This window comes from Somniosus microcephalus, chromosome 4, assembly GCF_052327205.1.
Source record: "Somniosus microcephalus isolate GS21.2 chromosome 4, FLI_Smic_1.0, whole genome shotgun sequence".
Lineage (NCBI taxonomy): Eukaryota > Metazoa > Chordata > Chondrichthyes > Squaliformes > Somniosidae > Somniosus > Somniosus microcephalus.
Window position 1 is genome coordinate 207,286,126 of NC_140990.1, and position 26,630 is coordinate 207,312,755.

The 26,630-nt window shown below is 45.4% G+C and overlaps 1 protein-coding gene across 5 annotated transcripts in view; it reads left to right on the forward strand.

The window, feature by feature from the left end:
* Nucleotides 1-26,630, forward strand: part of LOC147120179 (diacylglycerol kinase beta-like) — a 752,216-nt gene that overhangs the window by 199,205 nt on the left and 526,381 nt on the right. Inside the window, exon 1 of one of the 5 annotated variants that reach the window (XM_085985740.1) lies at nt 21,901-21,918. The exons of the other annotated variants lie outside the window; for them this stretch is intronic. The gene's annotated coding sequence lies outside the window, so the exon portion shown is untranslated. Of the gene's footprint in view, nt 1-21,900; nt 21,919-26,630 lie in introns of those variants that run through there. 5 annotated transcript variants of the gene reach the window in all.

Genomic DNA, 26,630 nt, shown 5'->3' on the forward strand with positions numbered 1-26,630 from the left:
GCTGGTGCCGGTCTATCAACAATGCCGGAGAATCGAGCGCTATAGTTAAAAGATACGGAGCTCAGCGCTCCGTCTAAAGCAACAAACCCACAGCTTCAAAACGATCAGCACAGCTTGCAAGCGTCTCTGTAGCTTAGCAACAGCTTCAGTTAGACGCTTGCACAGCCAGAAATGAATTTTAAAAAAAAGTAACTAAAAGTAAAAGTTATCTGAACCGATTCCTGAATTTTGCCAGTTAACCGACATTTCCGGTTATTTAGTGGCCGATTAATCGAAAGTTTCCTGTATTTACTCCATCAAAACCCTTCATGATTTTGAACACCTCTATCAAATCTCCTCTTAACCTTATTTGCTCTAAGGAGAACAACCCCAGCTTCTCCAGTCTCTCCATGTAACTAAAGTCCCTCCTCTCTGGTACCATTCTAGTAAATCTCTTCTGCACCCTCTCCAAGGCCTTGACATCCTTCCTAAAGTGTGGTGCCCAGAATTGAACACAATACTCCAGCTGAGGCCTAACCAGTATTTTATAAAGGTTTAGCACAACTTCCATGCCTCTATTTGAAACAGCCTTTTCAACTTAGAGTCATAGAGTTTTACAGCACAGAAAGAGGCCCTTCGGCCCATCGTGTCTGCGCCGCCCATCCATCCCTGTCCAGTCTAATCCCATTTTCCAGCATTTGGTCCATAGCCTTGTATGCAATGGCATTTCAAGTGCTCATCCAAATGCTTCTTGAATGTTGTGAGGGTTCCTGCCTCTACCACCCTTTCAGGCATTGAGTTCCACATTCCAACCACCCTCTGGGTGAAAAAGTTCCTCCTCAAATCCCCTCTAAATCTCCTGCCCCTTACCCTGAATCTATGCCCCCTTGTTATTGACCCCCCTACTAAGGGGAAAAGTTCCTCTTTATCTACCCTATCTATGCCCCTCATCATTTTGTACACCTCAATCAGGTCCCCCCTCAGCCTTCTTTGCTCCAAGGAAAACAACCCCAGCCTGTCCAGCCTCTCTTCATAGCTGAGGCGCTCCATCCCAGGTAACATCCTGGTGAATCTTCTCTGCACCCTCTCCAAAGCAATCACATCCTTCCTATAGTGAGGCGACCAGAACTGCACACAGTACTCCAGCTGTGGCCTCACCAGCGTTTTGTACAGCTCCATCATAACCTCCCTGCTCTTATATTCTATGCCTCGGCTAATGAAGGCAAGTATCCCATATGCCTTTTTAACCGCCTTATCTACCTGTTCCGCTGCCTTCAGGGATCTATGTACATGTACACCAAGGTCCCTCTGACCCTCTGTACTTCCTAGGGTCCTACCACTCATTGTGTATTCCCTTGCCTTATTTGTCCGTCCAAAATGCATCACCTCGCACTTTTCAGGGTTAAATTCCATTTGCCACTTTTCCGCCCATCTGACCAACCCGTTTATATCGTCCTGTAGCCTGAGGCTTTCCTCCTCACAATTTACCACCCCACCAATTTTCGTGTCATCTGCGAACTTACTGATCATACCTTTTACATTCTCATCCAAATCATTTATGTAGATCACAAACAACAAGGGACCCAGCACCGATCCCTGAGGTACCCCACTGGACACAGGCTTCCAGTCACAAAAGCAACCTTCGACCATCACCCTCTGCCTCCTGCCACTCAGCCAGTTTAGGATCCAACGCGCCAAGGCACCCTGGATCCCATGGGCTCTTACCTTCTTGACCAGTCTCCTATGCGGGACTTTGTCTATGCCTTCATTAGCCGAGGCATAGAATATAAGAGCAAAACTTGTCCTGCCACCTTCAAAGATTTCTGTATGTAACCTCCCCCAGGTCGTCTCTGTTCCTGCACTCCCTTAAAAATAGTACCACCTAGCTTATACAAAAGCAAAATAATGCGGATGCTGGAAATCTGAAATAAAAACAGAAAATGCTGGAAATACTCAGCAGGTCAGGCAGCATCTGTAGAGAGAGAAACCGCGATAACGTTTCAGGTCGAGGATGTTTCATCAGAACTGGAAAATGTTAAGAAATGTAACAGGTTTTAAGCAAATACAAAGGCAGGGAAAGGGGGAGAGGAGGGAAAAACAAAAGGGAAGGTCTGTGATAGGGTGGAAGGCAGGAGAGATTAAATGACAAAAGGGATGATGGTGTAAGGCAAAAGGGGGTGGTAATGGGACAAGTTAAGAAACCAAAGGTAGGTCTAGAGGACTTGTAAATGACGACAAAATCATTACCAGCAGCTGTTGTCCAAAAAAATGTGAGCAGTGGTTATGATCTGAAATTGTTGAACTCGATGTTGAGTCCAGAAGGCTGTAAAGTGCCTAATCGAAAGATGAGGGGCTGTTCCTCAAGCTTCCATTGAGCTTCATTAGAACAGTGTAGGAGGGAGAGGTCAGAGTGGGAGTGAATATGTCCATTGTTCTTCTGGGGATACAAAGCCCTATGTTGGCAGGTAGCATGTCAAGACAACATGTGTCACTGTGCCTTACTTTGATCTCAAATGGATAGGCAGGGCAAGTAAACATATCAGAGCATTGTATTCCTCTGATGCCTTAGCTGCTGTACATGCATCTGTTCTGTGTCGGTCAAGTATTAAGTGGCACTTGATCTTTGTGATGGCCGAGTATGGTATCTGTCTGATTTATTTGATGATCGCGTGTGAGATTCAGGAATAAATTCAAACGAACAGATCTTGCAGTCTCTGTACATGTGATGCCTGTTGTAGTCCAGCCAGTGAATGCACTTTACATCTGTAGTGGTTTATTCAGTACAAATGTGTCTGCCCCATTGGCAAGTAGTATTGTGCCCCATGTCCATGATGCACCATCTCTGTTAGTCTGCGGTTATCTGTCATACATGGTGGTGCCTATATTTATGCCTAATCTCTGGGGTTCAATCTGTCTTTTTTATCAATCTAACAAAGCTCCCGAGCCAACTTCCTTTTTACTCTTTACAGCTCTTCGGGGATTTGACAGCTCTTCCTAGTGAGGCTGTGAAGCTCACTGCTAACTCATTTCTCTGACTGCATTACGGCGTTGGTTTCAGTTATCTTTAGTTAACCACATTTTATGGCCTCGGAGACCGAAGAAGTTTGTTCACTCCTTTTGGCTAGTTCAGTTGTATTTCATCAAAACTTAAAATGTACTTGTACCTGTAATTAATTTTGATACTATTATTTAAAAAGGACAACAACTCCATCCTTGCAGACCCTTATTCTACGACTGAGTACAAATTGTTCTTCATAGATTCTGGCCACCAGACTGAATCCAGCCTCCCATAGTTTAGCCCACACAAATGGTATTCTCCCATGGCCATCAGTCAGCAGACAAAACGATATGCCTCCTAGATGCAAAGATGGTATGTGAACAGTGATAGTATTGTACATAATCCCACCACATGACTCCCCAACATCTTCCAAAATATCAAGGAGTTTGGTCAACTCTCGGGATGCAATCTAAACTGCTCCAAAACAGAGATAATGGGGTCGATTTTCTGCCAGCCGTCGGGCGGCCTTCCAGGCGGCCGGGGGCCGAAAATCGTCGAAAAAGCGGGTCGCGACCACCGCCCCCCCCCCCCCCCCCCCCCCCGCCTGATTCCCTGCCCCGTCCGACTTTCAGACCGCCGTTTCTCCGCGACCCGCTTCAGTCCCGGCCGCCGCTGGCGGGACTGGTGTTCGGAGCACTAATGACCAATTATTAACTTGTTGAAGTAGGTTTTCCGGGGCCGTTGCGAATTTGGGGCTCTCCCCACCTGAAACACGCGTGTGGGGAACCCCGCTGATGAGACCTGGCGTGAAAACAGTTGGCTTGCTTGCTTGCAGCTACAGGTCAATCGGAGAAGCTGCGATTTAAAGGGACAGCACTTGTATGTTGAAGGACCTTGTTGCAGGTTAGGGGCTACGTCTTCAAGGCTTACGCACAGCTGTGGAAGGTTGGAGCCTCACACACTTCTCCAATGCGATCTCCTGGGAAGCCCCTCTCGCCACCCTCGCTCAGTGCTTCCTCAGAGGAGGCATCTACGAGAAGCATGGGACACCTTTTTTTCCTTCCCTTTTTGCCATTAGAGGATCTCCAGCAGCAGAGGCGGCAGCCGCAGAACCAGGAATAGCAGGATCAGCAACAGGAGCACCAGGCTGCTGCTCACTCACCTGAAGTTGCACAGGCCAGAAGGGGCCAGCGCTTGGAAGTGGCTTGAGAGCACCTTGCTGCGCTTTAGGGGGCCATGGGGACCTGTATCTGCACTGGCAGTCCTACTCAGAAGTACTTCCATGAAGATCTGGTTTCTCTGTTCAACAGATGGCCAATGCTCCTCAAGAGATGTTATTCTCTTATGAGCACTCACCATGTTTTCCGTACCCTGGCGAGTTATCTCCTCCATGGAGGTTGCCAACCTTTCCATGGTGATGCGTTCCTGCGCCAATGACTCCACAAAGGCTCTGCTCATGGTCGCTATGGACTCCTCCATTCGCTTCACACTCGCAGCGACCCTGGAGACAAAACCTGCCAGAGACTCCTGCATCTGTGCATGGAGATCCATCACCTCTTTTGCGGATGGACCCAGAGGCAGAGGGTCGACATGCATCACAGCTGAGCTGAGCTGGCAGAGTCCTGCGCCCTCCGACGAGGACTCTCCACTGCTGTCCCTGTCTCCAGAATCTGCTGAGGCTCACTTGTGAGCTGTGAAACACCAGGTGACAACACTACTCTATGTCCCGAAGGTCCCCCCGAGGTGTGAGTGTCTGTGCTGGTGCTGCGTGCGCTTACTTCTGCTGACGCTGCGCACTCAGAGTTTGGAGCTTCCTGAGGAGTCTGGCTGCACAGCCTCTTCCTCCTCCACAGTGAGGACGGGGGCTCTGGATGGTACTGTGGGGGAGTAAAGGAAGGAGTTAGAGATGTAATGCCAAGGTTCTTCTGGTGACTCCTTGCGAGTTGGCATCTGCTGACACCTGCATCCATGCAGCATTGGTCTCAGTGGGAGGCCTCTTCCTCCCTGACCTAGGGAAGAGGACCTCCCTGTGGGCGAATTTGGAGGCAGCTCGGGGTCTGGCACTGGCCACAGCTGCTGCAGGCTCCTCTGCCATCCTGTATGGTTCGTATGGAAACCTTCAGAGGATACAGTGCTTGCTGTGGACCTTGAAAGCACCACGAATGATGACATCATACTGTGGGGATTTCTGACTCAAATTGGACAATTAGCAAGGCTTCCCACATGCTGGGAATTAATTGGCCACTTGAGGGAAAATTGCGTGGAGCTGGCTGACACTTTTTTATGTGTCAGAAACCCCACGTTTGGGGAAACCCGACCATTTCCCACACAAGCCGAAAATCGGGGCCAATGTCCCTTACACAAGGTCCCTTACTCGAGATGTTTCCTTTGCCCTGTTCATTTATGTGGTCAGAGTCCAGCTTCAAATGCCAAGGGGTGATTGTAATCCCAAAATTAATTGAGCTGTATGAAATAAACTCCCACTCCCCTCCCCCTTCTCTCCCAATTGTCTCCTCTTCCCCGATCCTGGACAGCATACAAGCAGACAGAGACAGATGGAACAACCTGGCCATATAACTCCTGGGGAGGGCAAGTACAATAAAGATGAATGTACTTCCCTGGCTCCACGACCTGCTTTGCCCACCTAACCTAGCTACTGCCCATTACACTATGCAGCTTCTACCCCACTTCCTTTCTAGCCCTCAGCAGATTAATCTCCTCCAGGAGGTCAATGCCCTGCTTCTGATATAGCTCCTAAGTAATCCAATGTTCTTTTCTTTGTGCCTTTCTTAACCTCTGCAAACCTTATGTCATTGTTCTCACCAGTCTTAAAACTGCAGTCATTGTGGACCTCTTTTTTTAAAAACACATCTTTCGACCTGTGATGAAAGCAGAGTTCCATTGTGCCTTGCATAATAAGATGTCTATTATATCTTGTGTGTCTTTCAGATAAAATGTGTTGTAAAATTGACTGGAATTAATTGTAATTTTAAAAAGTATGTATTGGATTTGTGAGGAAGTAGGATGATGCATGCATTTTTGTAGAGATAGCTATTGGTTTTGAGGAGAGGCAGCCAGCTGGCTTCCCACAGTTGCATACCCAGACTTGCAAATCAATTATAGTGGCAATTTGGCTATGTCTTTAAAGTGTTTAAATGCATGCAGACGTTGCAGACAATAGCTGGAAATTCTAGGGTTGTTCTTGAAAGCAAGCTGTGTACCAAAAGTAAACAAAGCCAACAACCAAAGGTGCTGCTCTGCACACTCTTTACCCTGATAAATTATTAATAAATTGATCGTCTGCCTTGTGGGAAAGAACATTTTTAATTTCTGTTGTATTCTGCTTTTGAGACCTAGAGGAATGTTTTCACAGTGTCATCAGTTCAGTTTTCAGTGGTATCTAAGATGACAGCCGAACTCTGTTCCGTTCCAGGATTCATAAAAGTGTAAGTTTTGGATTATAGACGATTATTAAGAGACGGAACTGCTTATGGGAACTGCCCTTTTCTGTGAATGTGAATACATTTCTCTCCAAGGGCTTTGAATGTTTGCTGTTGACCAACTGTACACTCTGCTCGCTGACTACTCCCTGTTCAAGTCCATCTGATCCAATTTCTGACCAGGGTATAGCAACAAGACTGTTCAAAGTTACGTGTGACTGCAACCAAAACACGCTGTTCTGTCTGCTCCTCTTCCTCCCTGTTGTTGACACTGTCAACCACTCCATTATTGTCCACCATCTCTCCTCTGTTGTTCAGCTTCCACGGCATTACACACTCATTGTTCCACTCATGTTTGTTCTACTCCATGTTCCTGCAATTCTGCAAACATTCTCTTCTCCTGTGTCTGCATGGTCAACTCTGGTGTTCCAAGGGCTACATTCTTTGTCCTTCTATTCGGCATTTACGTGATACCCTTCAGCGACATAATCCTTAAGCGGGGTCAGCTTCCATATGCATGCCAAAGACACTCAATTGCACCTTTCCATCACCACCATTGACTCCAGGATTTTTGCTGCGCTAACTGATTGACAGTTCAACATCAACTCCTGGATGAGTTAAAATTTCCTACAGTTCAGTATTGGTAAGCCACCCTGTTTTGGTTCTTGCATGCATTTCCTTGCGTCTGGCTCCAACTTCATCAGTCTTCTTGGCTGCTTGCTTAGGCTGAAGCCTTGGCAGTTTGTTTAACTTTGAACTGAGCTTCCTTTCCGCCTACCCTATGAACCCCCAACACAAGATCAGTCACCAATGCCACTTTTTTCCATGTCACAAATATTGTCCACCTGTACTTATAACTCATCCCCACGCTAGTGACACTGTCTTGCTTTCATCACCTCCAGGATCGCTTTCTCTAATGGTCTCCTCACTGAATCCCCAACACATCCTTCACACACTCTGGTGCATCGAGGACTCTGGTACCCAAACTGTTGTGTATGTACCTTTAAGGGAATAACTGGTCTCAGACTGCAGTACCGGCAGTGACCACCCCTGTATAAAAGGCCCTAGCAGGCTTCTGTAGTTTCAGTTACCAGGTTGTCTCCATTCAGTAAAGACTTGTTATAATCAACTCCTGCAGTCCGTGTCTGTTAAGTCTGTGTGTTATATTGAGAATTACTACACAGACCACAAGAGTAAACTTTAACAGGTCTTTACTCGTCGAAGGTCAGGGCGGAACTGCCCAATAAATCATTACACAGCACTTATATACTGGTGTGGTCACCGCCGGTATTACAGTATACAGCAGCCAAGATAAAGTAGTGCAACTCTTAAAATAGTTCTCTTAAAGGTGGAACGGTTACATACACTACAATCCTCCCTTTTTAGCTTAACAGTATATATTCCCCCATTAAACATAACATACTAACATATATACACAACTTCATGTAAAAACAGTTCACAGATTCAGTCTCTGAGGCTGCGCCTCCTGACTCGGTCCGGATAACGCCTCGGTGGTGTAGTAGTTCTCGGTGGTGTAGCAGGTTCTTGTTGCTGGGGTGACTCATCTAATAGTCCTTCACTGGACTTAACAGCTTGAACTTTCGTAACTTCAGAACCAGCATTGCTGACTTCTAAAGGCTCGAGTACCTTGGGAAGTTTTTCTACTTCCAGACTGATTTGGCTCAGTTCGGAGGGACCACGTGCGTGACCTGGTAGGGGTGATAATGGTTCAGATGAGTCATCATCTTCTGCTTCTTTTCTATTGTCTTCTATTTCCTCCATCACTTCAGCTTTTGCCTCTGCCAATTTCAATTTTTCATCTGCTAAGTTAAATTTTTCATCTGCTAATTTCATCTGCTCAATGTTTTGTTCTGACTGTAAGCTTTCCACTTGCAGCTTCAGCTTTTCATTGGAAAACTTAAGTTGCCTCATCTCCTCCATGCCCAGCTGGACGTTAGCCAGCTTTTGTTTCAAATCCAGACATCTCTCCTGAAGAGGCTTCTTCATGTGTTCAGCTTCATCCAGCTTTTTCTGGGCTTCCTGCAAGTCTTTTACTAATGACATCACTTGTGATTTCAATACTTCAACTTCATTCGGAGATTGATTGTTCGGACTATTCAATCCCTCTACTGGAGCAGCTGATTCAGCATTCTATTGTTCTACATTGACGTGAGTCAGCGTACCCTTGGCATCCAAGGGCTGCTCTGCTGCAATCTTCTCAGTCGGTGTTGCAACCTCAGCTGTTTCAATAACTTTTGAGAGCTCCGAAACCCTTTCCTTTGAAGATTGAAGCTCGTGTTCAAGTTTTTCCAATTTCAGAGTCTTGTCCCTCAGCATATGAAGGAGTTGGCTGACCGTTAACTCTTCTGACATCAGACGTTTCCCAGTATCGTCGTCATGTGTTTTTGACGTATAGGCTGCAGGGCTGTTTGTAACCTTGCACTGGGGCTCCTTTGTTGCTTTTAATTCGCCATCATCCGCAGCCTCCACCATTCGAATTTCAACAAATGAATCGTCCGGTGATGCTGCACCCAACTTCAGCAGGAGCTCGGAATTCATGGCAACCAAATCAGCCTTTTCTGCCTGCAACCTGCTAACAAGCGCCTTCAGTTGCTGAACATCCCGCTCCACCAGATTAGAGCACGCACCTTCAGAAACTGAATCAGCTTTGATTCGTTTGGCCTCCTCGCGCAGACGGTTTGTGTGTTCCTGCTCCATGTTCTCAATCAGCTGCTTCTGCTGTCTTCCCAGATTCTCCAACTCCGTGTCAAAGAACTTTTTCTTTGCATTCATCTCTTGCTCAAAACGACGAATCATTTGTTCTAATTGTTGTTGTAGTTTGAAATGGAGTTGAGTTCGAGCCCGGTGTTCCTCAGAAATGTGCATGTCTGTAGACTGGACAGACTCAGAATTCTCTGTCAAACTATGTTGTTGTTGTTCAGTGGAATTCTGTTCTGATACTTTGTTCTCTCCTGAAGCATTTATGCCCTCCTTCGTTTTTCCATCATTAGACTGCAAGTCCATTTTAGACTTGTCTTTTGCACATGGGCTGGTCCTACCATCATCAGTTCCAGAGTCTGAGCTGATTGTCTTCACCGAGTTCTCACTCTCTGCCTTGTCATTGTCACTGCTGCATATGCCCTCATCCAATATTCTGGACAATCGTTCAGGTTTGACATCTTTTCTTTTTCCGGAATCTACCATCATTGCTTTTAGGGAGTGCCAGTCCATATTTATTTTCCTGATCCACTCCCGTCCCAGAAGTGGTGGACCTCCCTCAGGTAGTACATATAAGTCCATTCCTTGGTGTTCTTTGCCCTTGTGTCTCACCTTGACTTTTATCTTTCCGATGGGGTATACTCTTTGCCCCGTGTATGTCTTCAAGACAATCTCGGTATCTCTCAAGGGTATATGTGAGAATAGCCGCTTGTAGTCCCTTCGGTTTATGACTGTTAGGGCTGATCCTGTGTCCAATTCCATTTTCACTTGGACTCCGGCTATCTTGAGCGTGACCCAGATAGTTTGTAGGTCCGCTTCTTTACTCACATTGTGAATTCTCAGACTACCCAGTTCCTTGCTGTTGGAGTCTGAATCCGAATTCTGTTCATCCGAACTCTTCTCAGCCACCTTATGTACCTTTCTGCACTTTTCCTGCGGTGACTTTTTGTTGCTGGTCTTCTTTCCTGACCGGCATACTTTAGCTATGTGACCAAGCTTGCCACATTTTCTACATTCCTGGGCCTAGAAATTGAGTGGGCTTAGCGCCCATTTTGCGGCGCTAGAGGGCATTGCGCTGGACTTACAGCCGGTTTTGAAATTGACTAGGGCCCAACATCGGCGTTACACCGGTAGCGCTGTGCCGGCACCGATGACGTCATCGGTGTGCGCAGCGTCCCGGTTGCCGTGGTGACGGGCCCCAGCGCCGAAATTCAGTTGCGGCCGCCTCGCCCGTGGCAGCCGCAACTAAGACTCTGGCAACAGAGTCTTGCACGACTTTGCGCCGGCGCATAAAGGTGGAGCGGCGGCCGGCCGCTTTCCCGCCGGCCGCCTGCCCGCACCTCCCTCCCCGGACTCCCCCACCCCCCCCCCCCGCGGAACAGATGCTTCTCGGCTGCGAGCCCGGCACTTCCCCGAGGTGCCGGGCTCATTTTTGTGGCGATTTAACCGGCCAGCGAGCGGGTGCAGGCAGCTCCTCCTTAACTGAAGGAGGAGGCCTGCACTTCCCGAGCCTGCCGCACCGCATCGGGCGCCGCAGCGCCGGAATAGCGCCGCAATGCGGCGCGTAGCGCCAGTTTTCAGGCGCAAACAGCCTTCAGTAGCGCCGGCAGCCGTTTGGGCGCGGCGCTACTGAATTTTTGGCGCGCACAGCGCGACTTAGCACCGGCGCTAAATTTCCGGCGTTAAGTCCCAGCGCAGCGCAAACTCAATTTCTAGGTCCTGGTTTTTAAACCAGCATTGGTTCTGGTCGTGTGTCGTCTTACCACAACGATAACATTTCGTTGTACCCAAAGCCATTTGATCTACGCTGAGTACCGCTGCCTTCAGCTGCATTTCCGCAGTGCCTCTCGCTGCAGCTTCGTGCGATGCTGCAATAGTGACAGCCTTATCAAGTGTAAGATCATTCTCTTCAAGCAGCCGCTTTTGTGTTCCTTCTTTCGACAATCCACACACGAATTTGTCTCTCAGTGCCTCTGTCAGTCTTTCCCCAAACTGACAGTATTTCGCTAGCTTACACAGTTCAATTAAGTACGCCGCATTGCTTTCCTCTTTCAGTTGCGTTCTCGCATAAAATTTAAATCGTTCCGCTAACATCAGCGGTGTGGGGTTCAAATGATTCTTCAGGACAGCAACAATATTAGCGAAAGTCTGATCCGCCGGTTTAGCTGGTGATAGAAAATGCTTCAATAGCCCGTATGTCTTCGCACCCATTGAGTTTAGTAAGGTTAGTACTTTATCATTCTTTGATATTTTATTTGCCTTACGATAAATCTCTATGTGTTCTACATACGTGGCCCAATCTTCAACATCGGGATCGAAATCGTTGATGTTACCACGCTTAGGCATCCTTGCAATCTTCTTGAGAAACAAAAGGAATTTTTTTTCTTTAACTTTTTTTTTCAAAATGGCGGTTTCCCGCGCTTGTCTTCTTCCCCGCCTCCGAAAATGGCGGCTTCCCGCGTTTGCCTTTCTCCTTTGCTGGCTGTCTCTTGTCACTCCCGCTCGCTCGGTCTCCCTGTCTCGTTCTCCCTCGCTCGCTCAGTCTCCCTCGCTCGCACGGTCTCCCTCGCTCGCTTGGTCTCGTTCTCCCTCGCTCGCTCGGACTCGTTCTCCCTCGCTCGCTCGGACTCGTTCTCCCTCGCTCGCTCGGTCTCCCTCGCTCGGTCTCGGTCTCCCTCGCTCGCTCGGGCTCTGTCTCTCCCGCTCGCTCGGGCTCTGTCTCTCCCGCTGGCTGTAACGGCGATTGCCGTATTGCTGCGTTCGCCCTCCCCAGCGGTTTTCAATCATGCCTCCCATCCCCTCTTGCAGTCCGGTCCTTTCCCCCCCGGCTGCGGCTGAGTTCTCCGCGGTTTTTTTTTTTTTTTTTTTCCTCCGCGCCTTACTCTGTCCCGGTCGCTGCGCCTCGCGGCCTCGGTAGCTGCCCGGCCTTTTTCACCGGTCGCGGTCGAGCTCTCTCTCGACGCTGTTGCGTCTCCCAGCCCGCTTGCAGCCCGGTCCCTCTCACCGGCTGCGTTTGCATTCGCTGCGGTCTCTCACACCGGCTGCGTTTGCATTCACCGCGGCTTCCGTGCCTTACGCTGCCCCAGTCTCAGCGCCTCTGGCCCCGACTTCTGTCCGGCTCTTTTCCCCGGCCGTGGTTGAGCTCTCCGCCCTTATATCCTCCGTTCTTCCCTCCCCTATTTCACAGCCAACGTGGCCGACTTGCTGCTCGTCGCTGATCGGCTTACCCACCACCGTGATAGAAGGGATGATCACTGCCTGTTGCTGATGGAAGGCTTCGTGTCAGAATTCTTCCTTTGCTCTGCAGACCCGAGTCTTCTCTCAGCAGAATGATGAGGGCGGATGCCTCTTCTCTACGCCCGTTAAACTGCCTTGGATGTATCTCTGCCGCAGGGTAAGATCGTACTCGTCACCACTGTTAAGTCTGTGTGTTATATTGAGAATTACTACACAGACCACAAGAGTAAACTTTAACAGGTCTTTACTAGTCGAAGGTCAGGGCGAAACTGCCCAATAAATCATTACACAGCGCTTACATACCGGTGTGGTCACCGCCGGTATTACAGTATACAGCAGCCAAGATAAAGTAGTGCAACTCTTAAAATAGTTCTCTTAAAGGTGGAACGGTTACATACACTACAGTGTCTCAATTATACACGGACATAATACTGGCGACGAGTAAGAAACAAACTTACCTGCAACTCGGCAGCACCTCAGACGACGTTGTTGAAGGTCGAAGCCAGAAGAAAGAGGAAAAAAAAAAAGTCCAAAGAGGCTCGAGAAACGGGCGTCGACCGTGGGCAACCGCCCTCCAAATCATCGAGTTGAGGAGTGCAGGAGAGACTGTCGAGAGCTGGGCTTTGTTCTCCAGTCTGTGGTTTCCCAGCTAATCGGGCTGGTGGCAGGTAGTGCACTGATCCTTCCTGGGCTGCGGTGGGCTAGAGCTCGATCGGGTGGCTCTGCAACGGGGCCGGGCAGCGAGTCGGGAAGCAGAGAGAGTGAGGGTGGAGCACACGGGGCGCGGCCGGTGCTTCGAAGCCGGGCAGCGTTCGGACCTAAGAAGAGGGAGGGAAGTGTCCCAGAGGGTCTGCTCCACGACGGGAACGGTTCTTCAATTAACGGAGCAAATATTGAAGCGCGATAGAAAAATAAAAATACCGTGGGGAGCGGCGTTGGCAGCGGCAATCGGGGAGGCGCGAAGACCATAGGGCGTCGCCATTACAGGATAGTAAAATAAATATAATCGCCAGCAACAGCGTTGGCAGCGGCGGGAAAGCGTGGGAGGCGCCATCTTAACTCAGCGGGGAAGAAGGAAAAGCGCGGGAGGTGCCATTTTGAACCATCGGGGACGAAGGCAAAGCGCGGGAGGCGCCATCTTAGATTTTCAAGATGCCAAGGACTGGCGATATCACTGCCTTCGATAATGCAATAGAAGACTGGACCACGTATGTGGAAAGAGTCGAGGTATATTGCGAGGCAAACGAAATAGCCGATGAGAAAAAGGCATCGGTATTGCTAAATTTAATGGGCGCAAGAACGTACGGCCTATTGCGGGACCTGATTACTCCAGCCAAACAGAAGGCAAAGAGTTTTAACGAAATTGTTGCTATCCTACAGGAACACCTAAATCCTACACTGCTGCTGATAGAAAGATTTAAATTCCACAGGAGAAATCAGCATAAAAATGAGAGCAATGCTGATTACCTTACGGAACTACGCAAGCTATCAAAGCACTGCCAGTTTGGAGCAGGACTGGCAGATACCTTACGGGACAAATTTGTCTGTGGACTCCTGAGTGAAGGAACCCAGAAGAGGTTACTCTCGGAGAAAGAGCTGACGCTAGATAAGGCTTTCAGCGTGGCAGTATCGTACGAAGCAGCAGGAAGGGGAGCTGCGGAAATACAACAAAAGCCACAGGAATACGGCACCCACGAAATGACACGGGGATTTGCAAAATGTTATCGCTGCGGCAGAACAAACCATGACCAGAAGGACTGCTGGTCCAAGGACAAAATATGCAGGCAATGTGGAAAGATGGGACACATTGCACGAGTTTGCAGGTCTGGGAAGAAGACCAACGACAACAAAGGCTACTAAGGAACCGTACAGGAAAGTACAAAAGATGACGGACAGTAGTTCCGAAGACCAGATGAGCGATAGTGAATCCGGGAACAAGAGACTAAGCTGTCTCAAACTTCACAACGTAATCGCAAAAGAGGATCACCGAACCATTTGGGTCACCCTCACGATAGCAGGGTCCCAAGTCAAAATGGAATTGGATACAGGATCAGCTCCAACCGTCATGAATCGACGAGACTACGAGCGGCTATTCTCACACATACCCTTGAGAGAGACATCCATTGTCTTGAGGACGTATACGGGACAAAAAGTATACCCCAGAGGAAAAATAAGGGTGCCTGTCGAATACAACGGCAAGAAAATACAGAAATTGTATCTCTACATTCTGCAAGATGGTGGACCACCGTTATTGGGACGTGAATGGATCAGAAAGATAAGTTTAGACTGGCACTCCATTCAGGCACTGACGGTGGCTGGTAAAAAGGATGACGACGTCACTCCTGGACGATTGTCAACAATCTTAGCTGACGCCAAAGAGGTATTTCTACAAGAACTGGGCACTCTTAAAGGCGTAACCGCCTCAATAAAAATAGAGGAGAATGCAATTCCCAAGTTTTTCAAAGCAAGACCGGTACCATATGCAATTCGCCCAGCCGTCGAGGCAGAACTGGCAGTGGATTCAGTGGAGTTATTCCACTCGACTATAGTCGAATGTCTCCCTGTGACGAATGCAAACATAGAAAAGGAAACACGAAATGACCCGACACTCTCCTGGGTCTATGATTTAACGGTGAAGGGATGGCCAGCACATGGCGAACCACTGCTGCCAGCATTCTCGCCGAGAAGAGAACAGCTGTCAGTGTGCAGAGGAACTTTGATGTGTGGATCCAGAGTAGTAATTCCACCCAAATTGAAGGATAGAGTGCTCAATGAGCTTCATGAGGGTCATCTGGGAGGGGTAAAAATGAAGAACTTAGCCAGAGCGTTTGTGTGGTGGCCGGGAATCGATAGAGAAATCGAAGAGATGACCAAGAGCTGTACTGGATGCCAGAAGGTCCAAAACGCCCCACCACAAGCCCCTCTACATCCATGGGAGTGGCCCTCATCTCCATGGCAAAGGGTGCACATTGATTTTGCTGGTCCCTTTATGGACTCGATGTTTTTAATTGCGGTGGATGCACATTCAAAGTGGCCAGAGGTAATAAAAAATGTCCTCAACCACCACAGAAAAAATGTCCTCAACCACCACAGAAAAAACTATCACAGTCTTACGAACCATATTCGCCAGGAATGGGCTGCCTGAACAGATTTGCTCTGACAATGGACCACAGTTTGTGTCTGAAGAGTTCCGGAGGTTCTTAAAGAACAATGGTGTTAAGCATTACACATCTGCCCCATATCATCCAGCCACTAATGGATTGGCCGAGAAGTTCGTTCAAACATTCAAAAAGACTATCAAGGCAATGTGTAATGAAGATATACCCCTACAACACAAGGTGGATAACTTCTTGTTTGCCTACCGGAATGCGACACATGCGGTTACCAACCAAACTCCAGCCATGATGTTCTTCAATCGAAGACTACGATGCCGCTTGGATTTGGTTAAGCCAAACGTCAGAAGAGATGTGGAGAACAGGCAGTTTCAGAATATGAATGAAAGGCCGACCAGGAGTTTTAAGATAGGTCAACCAGTTTTGGCCCGGGACTACCGCACAGAGAAATGGCAGCCAGGAACGATCTGTACACGGCAAGGACCTCTAATGTATACCGTGGACGTTGGAGAGAGCATTGTAAGACGCCATGCTGACCAGATTCTAGAGTCACTGGAAAACGTCAACTCCACACCACGATCTGATACACCTGGCGATGAAACCGAAGTACCAATTGCATCTACCGCAGAATCGGTGATATTGGAAGCAGACGAACCAAACAACGACATTGATCCCGACTCAACCTTGCCAGAAGAACCTGATACCCCAAAGAGGCGTTATCCAGACAGAATCAGGAAGCCTCCTCAAAGACTGAACTTATAATTGCTTAACTTCAACCAATGTATCTAGCAACTGTAATTGTAATTAGTTATTATTTAGTTGTTAAATGAATGTTATGTACTGTTTATCTAAAAGGGGAGGAATTGTTGTGTATGTACCTTTTAAGGGAATAACTGGTCTAAGACTGCAGTACAGGCAGTGACCACCCCTGTATAAAAGACCCTAGCAGGCTTCTGTAGTTTCAGTTTCCAGGTTGTCTCCATTCAGTAAAGACTTGTTATAATCAACTCCTGCAGTCCGTGTCTCAATTATACACGGACATAATACAAACCTTCTCCTGCACTCAGTTCTGCACTCCCATCACCTGGCTCTTATCAAGCTCCACTGGCTCAGGAAATCAATATTAGCATCCTACTTAAGGACTCTTCACTCAAGTGTCCCAGCCCACACACAGCTTTTCTCTGATTTTTGGATTACTACTTGTTCCCTGCCTCCTCCACTCCAATATCAGAGTTTGTTACTAAGGACTTACGTTTATTGTGCCCTTCTCTCTGCCTAACCTTTCCTTATTTTTACTTCTTTCCCAGACTTCAGGAGAGTCCTTAAAAACCTACTTCTTGAATTGTGCCTTTGCCTCCCTCCTCCTGCCCAAATTCCCTCACTTTCTGTTCCGCTTCCATCCCTATGCCTGGTAAAGCATTCTGAGCTGTTCTTTTAAGTGAGGAGTGCTGTATAAATAGAAGTTGTTAAAATATGTTGAATATACTTTCTGGGGCTAGCGATCTAACATTAAAAAAATACTAGATTTAGAGCATCAACTGGATCCGAATAAGGTCTGAATTGCTTCAAAGTATTGAACTTGAATGAATCATGGGACAGCAACAGTTGCACATTGTAGAAAGTATAAACTCTTGGTTAGTGGTGGAGAGCATTTATTGATGTATATGGTTACACAGCAGAATATCCCTCTGATGCCAATCTGGAATCATTAGTCTAAATAAAACCTGTTTTATGCTGCACAGAGTGTTTAATATAAAAATAATGATTTTTGTGTATCATTACTTATACAGAAAGCTTTAGCAGCAGTCTGAACACTTCTGACCTAGTCCTATAGTAGTTTTATATCACTAAGCCTACAACATTACATTAAAAAGTCGCTTATTATGTTTTACTAACATACAAAAATGCCGGATAGAAAAAGACCAGCTGGTCCATCTAGCCTGTCCCATATAGTCGCGATGTCTTAATGCTTCTCGATTCAGACATTCTCTACCTACCCAGGTCCATGCAATCTACTGAAGAGGTAAAAAAAAGAGAAATATCCAAGGCCAATTAGGTGGGGCAAAAATCTGAAAATATCCTCTCCGATTCTTCCCCCCTCCCCCGAAGTTATGCTGTTGTTACCCTATGAATATGAAATTTGGATTCACACAGTTATTAGACCACTTTGACTTGTTAACTGTAAACAGATTACACATTAACGCATGCTGGAATGGTGGAGCAGGCTCGAAGGGCCGAATGGCCTACTCCTGCTCCTAATTTTCTATGTAATGCAACCACAGAAACCCTGTGAAGCAACAAGAGATTTTAGTATTCCAAGGTACTCTTCAGGGAAGCTTTCTCAGAGGTTTACGGGGACAGTCTGCTTACTTTATCTGGAAAATAACCTCAGTAAAAGTACTTGGAACTAGTCATGTGCAGGTTTTTGTCTAGCATCTATTATGAGGTCTAAGAAACTACCACTTTAATTTGATAGCTTTGTTCAACTGTGTATGATACCTATCTGCCAATCAGCTTTTGGTCTTCTGAGATCAAAGGGTAGCAACAGTTATAATCCTGAAGCGAATCTGCTCGCTAGCTCTTCCTATTCTAATGTGAAGCGTCCTGTGTAATGGTGAGCACGTGAAAGCGCCATGGGTTTGGATTTAATCGCATATTTAAGTGACCCAGCTTTAGTGTTCTAGGAGAGTTAGTGATGTGTTGCATCTTAGTGTTTTGTGAACCTGAGGCAACTGTAAGTTTACGTTCTAGTGAGGTAGATCCTGCTGTGTTGATATTTTGCAACTGTTAAATTTTGACTCTTAAAAAATCCGATTCATAAAATTATATCTTAAGCCACAAGGCCTGACAAAGTGATCCATTATTCTTCTGTTACCTGTAGGAAAATGTGAAAGGGGTCAGAACAAATTACAGTACAGTAACACTGTAAAAAGCAAAATACTGCAGATGCTGGAGATCTGAAATAAAAACAGAAAATGCTGGAAACATACAACAAGTCTGTCAACATTTGTGGAGGGAGCGCTGTTCTCTCTACAGATGCTGACTGACCTGTGTTTCAACTCCGGGCAACACTTCATTACCAGATGTTGTGTGTTTAAGGTTTGTAGGGAGTGAGGGCTGTCTTGCGGGCGTAGTCCTTTCTACTGAGCACAACAGAAATATCGAGTGAATGCTACACAGTTGTTACGGTTTTTGATTACAAATGCTCCGGACAAAGGGTTAAACTAATAAGTCATTTAAAAATAGAATGCAGCATTGACTTTTTTTAGAACATGATGAATTTCAGTAGTTTACTAAGTAATGAATTTCAGAACTTGAAGTGTATGGTGCAATAATAGTCTCTGATTAAATGTTGAGGCTGGAACAGTTTATTGCAAAGTATAGTGGGGGGTCATTGACATTTATTGGTATTGTTACATTTCTAAAATGCTTTGCAAAGCAATAATGTGACCATTCAATAATTAAAAGCTGGACTACATCAGTGTAAAATATCATCTTCTTGTGGAGTCCACTCGGAGACATTGCTGTCTCAGAAATATGTTTTGAGTTTGCAGCTGATTTTGCTACTGTTTCTTGTGGCAAAATGGCACAATAAAATGACCAAAGGCTGGCTTTTAAACTTGAAAATGCCTCAATATACTATCACTAGTATTGAAGTTACTCATCTTAAATACTCAAAATGCTGTGTCGGACGGATCATGGAGTAATTTACCTGTCTATTGTCTCCCTTCACCATTACTTTTTAAGATGAGAAACTTCAATACCAGTGCAACTGGACACTGAAGCGTGCGTGAGGGCAGCCTGGAGTAACAGTAACTCACTCTTTGAGTTTACTTTTCCACCTTCCTCAAGAGGGAAAGCAGTGCTTCCCTCCCCAGCAGCCAGTTTGGCTGTCAACTAGATGTGAAGTTGGGGCAATCCAACGCACGTGTGTCAGTGCACATGATTTTTGAGCTGTGCAGGAGCTCCATGCTGGGCCCCAGCTACTTTGACACATGAGGTGGCTGTTGGAAACTGTTCGTTAATTTACTCTAAAGAGTTACTCCAGGGAATGCAAAAGATTCAGGGCATGTCCACATCTATAATTTAGTCTGCTTTTCCTAGATTATTTTTGTTTACAGTTGTTGCTATTTTAGTACTGACAAGTAGCAATCTAAAAGATAAACTTAACTGTCTCTTTGAGAAAAAGCTTTCCTTAAAAAAAAACCTCGACTGCTTTTTAAAATCCATGTTTTATTTTGATTCTAGTCGAGCTGCACCGTGTAGTTTTGGGACTCCTGTGTGCTTGGGATGCATATTATACCTTGGTTCTTTCTCTTTTAAATATTGGCTGCTACTGGAAGCCCACTCCTTGTAGCAAAAGGGGTTTCTGCTTATAACCAAAGAGCTGCAACACTGACATTCAGACTTGACAGAACCTATTGGTATGTTTAATAGGTTTCTAGATGAGCCACTCGATGGGGCACCCTGTCTCGGGGAAAGAAAAAACTGGCAGACATTCTGCCACATAAAAAAAACAGGGATCTGCTACACAGCTGCATTTTGCTGCCTCTTTCCCTTCATCTTCTCACAGCTGTCTCATTCTTCCTTCCTAGCTTTGTTTGCTTTAAATTCTTGAGCACTGCACAATGTTTTCTATTGTCAGATTCATTAGAAACCTCAAATGAGTCTCAGTCATAGTACTGCGACAAAGGTTTATCAGTATTCAATTGTGACTATACTTAATTGTTAAAATGCCCACTTCATGAATAAATTGAGTAGCTTTCTGGATGTATCAATGGGTAAATTTGTTGCTTGATGCGGTACTAAGCAGTACAAAATAAGAAGGGTCCACGTTTGATTCCTGCGAGTAAGCTTCAACTGGAGGGGTGATGGGAATGCCACAGTTAACCATAGCATCTCCAGGCGAAGGGAATGGGAAAGGTGATCAGTACTCCTGTTCTGCTATCGAGTGACCTACGCTGTGCACAGGTGTAGGCATTGTATGGGAAACTTTTTTGACGATGTAGACCATTTATGAAACGTTGAACTAATCATTAGGTATTGTCTTAAAGGAACAGTGTCTATCAAAAAATGCGTGGTAAAACTGTTTTGGTTTCAGAAAGAAAGAGAGTCACAGGAGCTTTGCATCATTTTTATTAGCGTGATGTTCATGTGCAAATAAAGCAATAATGCATCAACTTAAACCATTGCATTCATTTAAACAAAAGACTTGCCAAATACTATTCCTGGTGAGTGTGCCCATTTAAAAGGAAGTGAAGAAACAAACGTTTGTGGATGTGTCCTTTTCTCATAAGCCAAAGATGGCTCTGTGAGTGATCGTGTTTGGCACAAACCTGTACATGCGGTACAATGTACAGTAAACTCTTTCGTATCCGGCACCGACGGGACCGGGATGGTGCCGTTTGATTGAAAATTCTGGATAACGGAGAGGTATATCTACCGAGGCTATTTTTAACAAACAAAAATAAAATAAGATTTGAATGCTATTTACATAATATGACCAACTTTTATCTGGTATAATCCTTATCTGGACATCAATTTTCAGCTTCCACTGGCAAGTGTACATTGCCCTCCAAGTAACTTATCCACACCAATGCCTTCTATATAGCATATCCACACTCACATTTCAATCTCTACCTAACTCACCTTTTTTTCTTCTGGGTAAGTCCCTATGATGTATTTATTATTCCCTACCAACTATATATTATTCCCTATACATCTGAATATTTCCGACCTATCACCTGACAGCCATGACTCCATCGGGTGGTTCACACGCACCTGTAAACCTCCAAATGGAGAAAATTCAGCTCTTTCTCCCCGACAGGGATTGAGTGCATAATCTGACCGTCCTTGATGTTAACTCCTCTCACCAAAAAGTGCTCCATTTCCCAGCACTGTCATTTGTTACAATGATGAGCAAAGAGAAACAGCAAAAAACAAACCCCATAAGTTTTAAAAAGAAATCTCTCAGCCTCCCAAGAGAATCCAGTGATTTCAGAAAATCAATTTCACATCAAATCAGCAATAGAACCTGGGACTTCCCTAGTCTATATGGCACAGTAACATCCTGAAAAATGAATTCACCCATTGAGTCTCTGGGAAACACATATTCAATTCTAAAGTAGCTGCCACTCTCAATATTCTGAAGCAAACAGAAACTAAGACTCGGGCTCGGCAACATTTCCGGTTATTGAGGTGTTGTTTTCTGAGGATCAATTTTGCTGGTTATTAGAGAATTCCGGATGATTAAGTGCCATTTAAACAGGAGTTTACTGTACTTCACTTTCTGAAAAAAATCAATTCTACCAACCATTTACTGGCTCTTTTGCAAATCTTTCTATTACTGTTCAATAACCTATTTCTTCCTTTGTTTCTTTCTGTCTGTCCTTCAATTCACACAACTCTGCAGAAGCAAGATATTCTAAATCAAGTAAGCATGTTACTATTTTTGCTTTTGTCTTCTATGCTTGCTGCCTGCATTTTACCATTCACATTGCATTTAATCTCTCAACATTTTTATGAAGATTTACAAAGATTTCCATGCTTTCAATTTGAAACTATCATGGAAATGAGCCATTGAAGCTGCTGCAAGTGGCAGAAAGGCATGACCGCATCTGCAATCCTTACGCTATCCTACTGTTAAATCAGTGATTTGTATTTAAGTGCCGCAGTGGTAAAAAGTAATCAAGTTTGAGTTTAATGACTGATCAGCAGATCAGCTTAACTCTAGCCATTTTTCCATTGTGAACTGAAAGGTTCGATGCAAGTTGTGCTGTTACTTCAATTTTTTTAATTGTTCTATTGAGTTCCTCTTTCTCTGGATAGGAGACTGTAAAAGTGCATAAGTAAATTGTCGATGTACAGTTTCAAGGATTCCTATCTGAGTAGAGACTGATGTCCATCAATAAACAAAAATAAATAGTGCATGGTTAAGACATGCTTTTATTTAGTGTAGCATGTGTTCAACATTATTATACCCTTTTATCTGATTGCATTAAAAAAACATGATGGGGGTATTGAAATACTGACCAGCCATAATTTGACCCATATCTGTTCTACATTATTTTGGAGAGAATTATGAATTGCTTTTGTTCTGGGCAGAAATATAATTTGTACACCTGTGCTGTGAGAAAATTAGGCTGCCTGTGTCCATGTTTTGAATATAATTCACTGTTCTGGATTAAAAACAGGTCAACCTTAATAATCCAAATAATTCTACATTCAAATATTCATGAATAATATCATTAACTCTAGCTTCTGAAATAAGAATAATTATGTTCATGCAAACGTTGATAAGATTACTCCATGGCACAGCATCGCCAGTTTTTGTTGCAACAGTTAGTATGGTCACGACAAGTCACAACCAACTTGTAGTGCAGTACCGTGACTCCTCATAACAGTTGTCAAATAGTTCCTTCATATCACCATACATCCCAATATAGTCCCTGCTTAGTTACTGCATGGTCACCATGTCCCAGCATAAGAATTACATTGTCACCACATATCAATCACCATCACTGCTGAATGCAGTACTGTCACTGCAAGATCTCCACATATCACAGCGCATATCCCAATGCATCATAACAGCTGATTTTTTTTCTAATCATGAAACCCAACTGTGTTAATGTTTCATTGAAGAAAGAAAAAAATAACTTCCGCTAATATTTAAAGAATAAATATTTTCTAGGTATTCACTGTTTTACTTTGAATATATTTGACCCAGCACTGGAATCTGAATAAGTTTAAGTTTGTCATTTAGCCTTTTACAGTAACTGTTTTAAGTGTACACTAGATGATCTCCTGTGGCTTTGCTTACAGTGAGTTGGAAGATGCACCTTTTTATGTTATGTGACGAACTATATTAGGGCCACCAATGTACATGATGGAAGAAGTTAAATATATTTTATTGCAAAATAATGTGGGAGTGTTAGCAATGTTTTGGGTTAAATTATATTATATCTGTGCTTTAACAATTGTAATTAATTAAAATATTTGCAATTCTATAACAGGTGATGTAATTATCTTCTGAAAGACAAAGACTGTGTCTTTCTTTCCTCCTCTCTCTCTGACACGCTTTCTGAAGTAAATGAGTAGCTTTTAGGTAAAAGCTTAGTTAAAATTCTATTCATTCAACATTGAGTTTCAACTAAAATTATTTTCAAATACATATAAACTGAAGTAGACTGTGTGTGCAGAAAGCCATAATTTGATTTTTCCACTTGGAAAAATCTCAGTTGGAAGAATCAAATTAGAATTCTAATCTAAACTAATCTGGCCCGATGCCGATTGCCGCCAGCTTTTTCTGGAGGGCTCAGTGCCTTTTGAGCCTCATGATCCCGGTGGTTAAGTTGGCGTGTGCATCCTGATGGAGTGCTCCTCTGGGCTCCACAATGACAGTCATGGCTGCTGCCGCATCGGGTTCATTACTCAAGAATATTTTCATAATGTTATTTGAACCTCTGTCTCTAGTGCAGTGTGTTCAACATTCTCCTGTTTTTTTTGGTGGTGGATGGGGTGCTAATCAAATGGGCTGCTTTGTCCTGGATGGTGTCAAGCTTCTTGAGTGTTGTTGGAGCTGCACTCATCCAGGCAAGTGGAGAGTATTCCATCACACTCCTGACTTGTGCCTTGTAGATGGTGGAAAGGTTTTGGGGAGTCAGGAGGTGAGACACTCGCCGTAGAGTCTAGCTTTTGACCTGCTCTTGTTGCCACAGTATTTATGTGGCTGGTCCAGTTAAGTTTCTGGTCAATGGTGACCCCCCAGGATATTGATGGGGGATTTAGCGATGGTAATGCCGTTGAATGTCAAGAGGCGGTGGTTAGACGCTCGCTTGTTGGAGATAGTCATTGCCTGGCACTTGTGTGGCGCGAATGTTACCTGCCACTTATCAGCCCAAGCCTGAATGTCATCCAGGTATTGTTGCGTGCGGGCATGGACTGCTTCATTATCTGAGGAGTTGTGAATGGCACTGAACACTGTGCAGTCATCGGCGAACATCCCCACTTCTGACCTTATGATGGAGGGAAGGTCATTGATGAAGCAGCTAAAGATGGTTGGGCCTAGGACACTGCCCTGAGGATCTCCTACAGCGATGTCCTGGGGCTGTGATAACATAAGAAATAAGAGCAGGAGTAGGCTATACGGCCCCTCGAGCCTGCTCCGCCATTCAGTAAGATCATGGCTGACCATCGACCTCAACTCCACTTTCCCGCCCGATCTCCATATTCCTTGATTCCCCTAAAGTCCAAAAATCTATCTATCTCAGCCTTGAATATACTCAAAGACTCTGCATGCACAGCCCTCTGGAGCAGAGAATTCCAAAAATTCACAACCCTCTTGAGTGAAGAAATTCGGCCTCATCTCAGACTGGCCTACCCCTTATCCTGAGACACTGCCCTCTAGTTCTAGACACTCCAGCCGGGGGAAACAACCTCTCCGCATTTACCCTGTCAGTCCCCCTCAGAATCTTGTATGTTTCAATGAGATCACCTCTCATTCTTCTAAACTCCAGAGAGTATAGGCCCATTCTACACAATCTCTCATCATAGGACAGCCCTCTCATCCCAGGAATCAATCTAGTGAACCTTTGTTGCACCGCCTCCAAGGCAAGTATATCCTTCCTTAGATAAGGAGACCAAAACTGTGCACAGTACTCCAGGTGTGGTCTCACCGAGGCCCTGTACAATTGTAGCAAGACTTCCTCACTCTTATACACCAAACCCCTTGCAATAAAGGCCAACATGTCATTTGCCTTCCTTATTGCTTGCTGTACCTGCATTCTAGCTTTCTATGTTTCTTGCACGAGGACCTCCAACCACCACAACCATCTTCCTTTATGCTAGGTATGACTCCAGCGTGGAGAGTCGTCCCCCCACCTGATTCCCATTGACTTCAGTTTTACTAGGCCTCCGTGACGCCACACTCGGTCAAATGCTGCCTTGATGTCAAGGGCAGTCACTTTGACCTCACCTCTGGAATTCAGCTCTTTTGTCCATGTTTGGACCAAGGCTGTAATGAGGTCGGAAGCCGAGTGGTCCTGGCGGAACCCAAACTGGGCATCAGTGAGTAAGTGCCGCTTGATAGCACTGTCGATGACATCTTCCATCACTTTGCTGATGATTGAGAGTAGACTGATGGGGCGGTAATTGGCCTGCTGACTTGTGCCTTGTAGGTGGTAGAAAGGCTTTGGAGAGTCGGGAGGTGAGACACTCGCCGCAGAATACCTAGCCTCTGACCTGCTCTTGTTGTCACAGTATTTATGTTATTGCAGTATCCCCAAATAATCCACTGTGCAAGATGGTACACATTTTCCCACAGACTGAGAAAATGGCCTGGATTTTGCAGTCAGCAGCGAATAAATGGTGCTAGCTGTTCCTTGCACTTTGAGGGCTTTTACACTGCGATTTGTGGTCTTTAGAGAGCGGTGCCCTCTACAGGGGATCTGGGAAGGCAAGCAACGGCATGTCTCCTCAACCAATCAAATTGAAGAATCCTTACTGAGTCATGCAGTGTCTTAACCAGGAAGTGTAAGTTGGAATATTTAATTCAATTTAAAATCAGTAACAGAAAGCAGAATAAAGGGAGGGAAAGAAAGATGGGATTAAGAAAGAGATCAAAATAAGAACATAAGAACATAAGAAATAGGAGCAGGAATAGGCCACTTGGCCCCTCGAACCTGCTCCGCCATTCAATAAGATCATGGCTGATCTTGGGCTCAAAGCCACTTCCCTGCCCGCTCCCCATAACCCTTCACTCCCTTATTATGCAAAAATCTGTCTGTCTATCCATCTTAAATGTATTTAATGGCCCAGCCTCCACAGCTCTCTGGGGCAGAGAATTCCACAGATTTACGACCCTCCGAGAAGAAATTCCTCCTCATCACAGTTCTAAATGGGCGACCCTTTATTCTGAAACTATGCCCCCGAGTTCTAGATTTCCCCACGAGGGGAAACATCCTCTCTGCATCAACCTTATCAAGCCCCCTCAGTATCTTATGTTTCAATAAGATAACAGTGAGAGTATCAGCGGTCACTGTTATTAAGGAGTAAATCGGACAGCAACTTCTGACGTCCACACGTGCAGTTAAACGGGGAAATCAGGAAGTTGCTGTCCGAGTTGCCCTGCTCTTCCAGAAACTTCGG